The sequence below is a fragment of the Lathyrus oleraceus genome, chromosome 1 (genome assembly GCF_024323335.1).
Source record: "Lathyrus oleraceus cultivar Zhongwan6 chromosome 1, CAAS_Psat_ZW6_1.0, whole genome shotgun sequence".
NCBI lineage: Eukaryota > Viridiplantae > Streptophyta > Magnoliopsida > Fabales > Fabaceae > Lathyrus > Lathyrus oleraceus.
In genome coordinates, this window is record NC_066579.1 from 355054197 (window position 1) to 355058565 (window position 4369).

At 38.0% G+C, this 4369-nt stretch overlaps 1 non-coding gene across 1 annotated transcript; it reads right to left on the reverse strand.

The window, feature by feature from the left end:
* Positions 1-2543: 2543 nt before the first annotated feature.
* LOC127116691 (small nucleolar RNA R71) lies at positions 2544-2650 on the reverse strand. The gene has a single exon (XR_007801492.1). It is a non-coding gene; the product is annotated as a small nucleolar RNA R71 (small nucleolar RNA).
* Between the last annotated feature and the right edge of the window lie 1719 nt (positions 2651-4369).

The window sequence follows — 4369 nt, forward strand, 5'->3', positions numbered from 1 at the left end:
TAAAAGCTTGGCAAGATTGGAGTTCACTATTCTAAATGCTTATGATTCCTTATGATAACTATATAGATTTAAGATTATTGATGATGTTCAAGTATCCTCTCAAAGTCATTTATGTCTAAATGATATTGTGATAATCACTATATTGATCCTTAGACGATCTCTCCACCTAACTATCAATATATCAATCTTTAATGTTTAATACCAAAGAAGAGTAATGAATAAACCTATCTCTACAACTTATTCACTACTTGAAAATTTGTTTTATATCAAGACTCAAATAATCTCTTTCAACAACTACTCAAATCTGGTTTTCAACTTAGGACAAAAATAATATTCAATACATCAACAATCTTTATCATATATAAAAGTCAAATGGAATACATAAACAAATGAGAATATCTACTACCTCCAATCTTGACAAAAGGTTGTTTAGCTCCTCATCATCATTGTTACAAAGCAGAATGTTAATGGAAGAAAAACTCTGTTTTTCTCTCTTACAAAAATATCTCAATATCTCAATGTGTGAAAATAATAATCATGAATGTCTTAGAATAATGTGTTCTCCTATCCTAAAAGAGTTGACATTTCCTTAATTGATCATTTCCATCCAAAGCAGAAAAGCTATTCCAAGACAGACACCAAAATGGCAAGACAACAGGTCATGAAAGACAACACCCTTGGCCCAAAATCAGCTTGCTGGATTCGCAACCTTTGCGGCGCGAAAACGGTTCGTGGCGTGAACTGAAGCTTATCCAGCTTCCTTGCTTTGCAAGCTTCATCCAAAATCTTCCAAATTGTGATGTTGCATTCCAAAAGCTCTTTCATCTAACAATTCTACAAAACTAACAAATCTGTGAAATAACTATTCAAAACAAAATAAATTAAATCTAATTGCATTTATACAAATTAATAAGAATAAAAGTGTGTAATTACATCAAAGTTTGGTAAAAGGGACCGATAAAATGATATAAAAAGTAGTACTAATTGGTCCCTAACACCTACCGACTTGTGGAGGACTGCTTAAGTACTCCAAGAATCGATATACTCTGTTATTTCAATTTCCAGGTTTTTATTGAATTATTATTATTATTTCCAAATTATTATTATAATCATGTTTGCCGCAATGTTGATCTGTTTATGCATTGTGTTTGCCTTATTTAACATGTCCGACTAAATTACCGGTATCGATATGTAGCAATTTAATTAGATGGGATTTAATAATAATCGGTGAAAACCCTTTTTCTCAAACAATCTTTTAGGCTGAAGTTTTTAATTCAAATTTAATTAACTTTATCACAAAAGCGTGAAAAGCTATTTAATACGATTTTGCCACGAGAGTGAGAAATTAACTAAGGTGAGAACCAACAATCGCGAGAGCGTGAGGCTCGAGCTGGATAGTAAAAATTAGGCATTGAGTTTAAAAACAGCGAGAGCACTTTAAAAGCAATTAGAACTTATTTATTTTAAAAAGTAATTTTAACTTCAAATGGGACAGCGAGAGCGTACATTCTGACTTAAAGCTATAGGCCGAATCAACAATCACGAGAGTGTGAGATAAAGCTTTTTAAATAAATATTTTCTACTGAGAGATATTTGACATTTAAACTATTCACCGGTGACTTATCGAATCCCTGACAATTGATGCGCTGCATACTGATTCCTTCCATCTATTATTTCTTAAAACCAAATTTCCCTTAGATTTACTATTTTGCCCCGAACTTCTACTAATCAATTCCCTTAGCTAAACGTAGTGACGTTAGTAACACTAGTTTGACCATAAGTCCCTGTGGGATCGATATCTTTTAAAACTAAAGCGACTGGACTGTGCACTTGCAGTCAAGTACCCGATAGACTATATTTTATATATAGCCAGATCAAGCATCAAGTTTTTGGCGCCGTTGTCGGGGGACCTGTTTTAGTCTAATAGTGAGATTCTTTCGTTGCACGGTATAGACTAAGGTAAAAATAAAAACTAATCTTCTCTCCCTTCTTTCCCTGATTGTATGCCAAGTACTCGCTCACAAGGCGATAACTTAGCACCACCGATCCCCGAATTAGAGCGTTTCTTATACGTGAGACACCGAATACACGAATATCAATAAAAGTACGATATTCCCGATATCTTCTCTTCTCTTAAATCAGAAGAAAAACCAAACATGGCTGAAGAAAGACCACATAATCGTCCTCTTAAATTCTACGCTACCCCGTCCCAACAAGAACCTCACAACAGCATTGCTGCCCCCGCTATAAATCGAAACGATTTCGAGATGAAACCCCCGCTATTATCAGCCGTCGAACAACATCAATTTGCTGGAAATCCTATGGACGATCCTAATGAACACCTGACCAAGTTTGTGCAGTACGCAGATACTGTAAAGGCGAATGGTGTATCTCAAGATGCGATAAGACTGCGCCTCTTTCCTTTCTCACTAAGAGACGGAGCTTGGGCTTGGTTGCAATCCTTGCCATCCAACTCCGTTACAACATGGGAAGAACTGAAGAAAATTTTCTTATCCCGATATTTTCCACCGAGCAAAACTGCTATGCTGAGAGCTCAAATCAACGGATTCAGGCAAAAAGATGTAGAATCTCTCTACGAAGTGTGGTTGAGATACAAGGACATGATGAGGATATGTCCACATCACGGTCTCGAAGACTGGATGATCATTCACACAATTTACAATGGGCTTCTGTATAACACAAGACTTACAATAGACGCTGCCGCGGGCGGTGCACTTATGGACAAGCCATACAACGAAGCCTATCAACTCATTGAAAACATGGCCCAAAACCATTGCCAATGGGGAGGTGAACGAACTCCAGTGGAAAAATCCCAAACAAAGGGTGGAATGTACAAAATCATTAGCCTTGACCATGTTCATGCAAGGTAGATGCCCTTGTCCAAAAATTAGATAACTTGTCCATACCACCTGCAGCCACTGTGGCTGCTGTAACTCTAAACTGTGAGTTATGTGGAAACCCTGGACACACTGCACAAGAATGTCAAATATTAGCAGGAGTCCTAACCGATCAAGTGAATTACACACAAGGAAATCCATATTCGAATACCTACAACCCAGGTTGGAAAAACCATCCTAATTTCTCGTATAAGAATAACAATGCCCTGTATGCACCTGGCCAAGCACCAGCTGTTCCGCCTGGATATCAAAAGCCAGCTAATAATGCTCCTAACATGCCTAGGAAGTCAAATCTAGAATTGATGATGGAAAGCTTCATAGCTACCCAAGCACAGACAAACAAAGACTTCTTGAACCAAAACATACATACTAGCGAGCAACTTAAACAACTAGCGAACAAAGTAGACGCCTTAGCCACCCACAATAAAATGCTTGAAACACAAATTTCACAAGTGGCTCAACATCAGGCATCTACAGACGCTCCAACTGGAACATTTCCTGGATAGTCGCAACCTAATCCAAAGGGACATGCAAATGCCTTTATACTGAGGAGTGGAAAAGAAGTAGATGGACCCGTAGATCCAAGACTCCAAAACCCTGCCATGTACCAAAAAATAGATAAAACCTCAACTGAGCAAGTGAAAGAACCAGAGGAAACAGAAGATAATACCCAAGAGGCCGAAGAGAAAGAAAAATCTTATGTGCCTCCACCTCCTTATAAACCACCCATTCCGTATCCTCAAAGACTCAAAAGTTCTAAATCTGCGAGTCAATTTAGGAAATTTGTTGAACTTCTGAAGCAACTAAACATTACGATACCCTTTACAGAAGCCATCACACAAATGCCCTCCTATGCCAAATTTCTTAAGGAAATCCTATCCAATAAGAAAAAGATTGAGGATGACGAAACAATTACACTTACTGCCGAGTGTAGTGCCATAATCCAAAATAACATGCCTCCCAAACTAAAGGACCCAGGTAGTTTCTCCATACCCTGTGTCATTGGAAAATTCATCATAGACAAAGCTCTATGCGATATAGGAGCCAACATCAGTGTAATGCCCTTAACCATTTGTAAAAGGCTCAGTATGGGAGAATTAAGACCGACCAAGATGTCTGTTCAATTAGCTGACCGCTCAATCAAATATCATATCGGTATACTAGAGAATGTCCTAGTACGTGCAAGCCAGTTCTATATTCCTACGGACTTCATAATCATGGACATCAAAGAAGATTCCAGTACACCTATCATAGTAGGAAGGCCATTCTTGGCTACCGCCGAAGCCATAATAGACGTAAAGAGAGGTAAGCTGACATTCGAAGTTGGAGAGGAAAAGGTTGAATTCATCTTAACCCAATTCTTATAAGCGCCAGCTATAGACGACACCTGCTATCAAATTGATGTCATAGACGAGTGCGTGAGTGAGATGAAGATGCAAGAAACCACATAT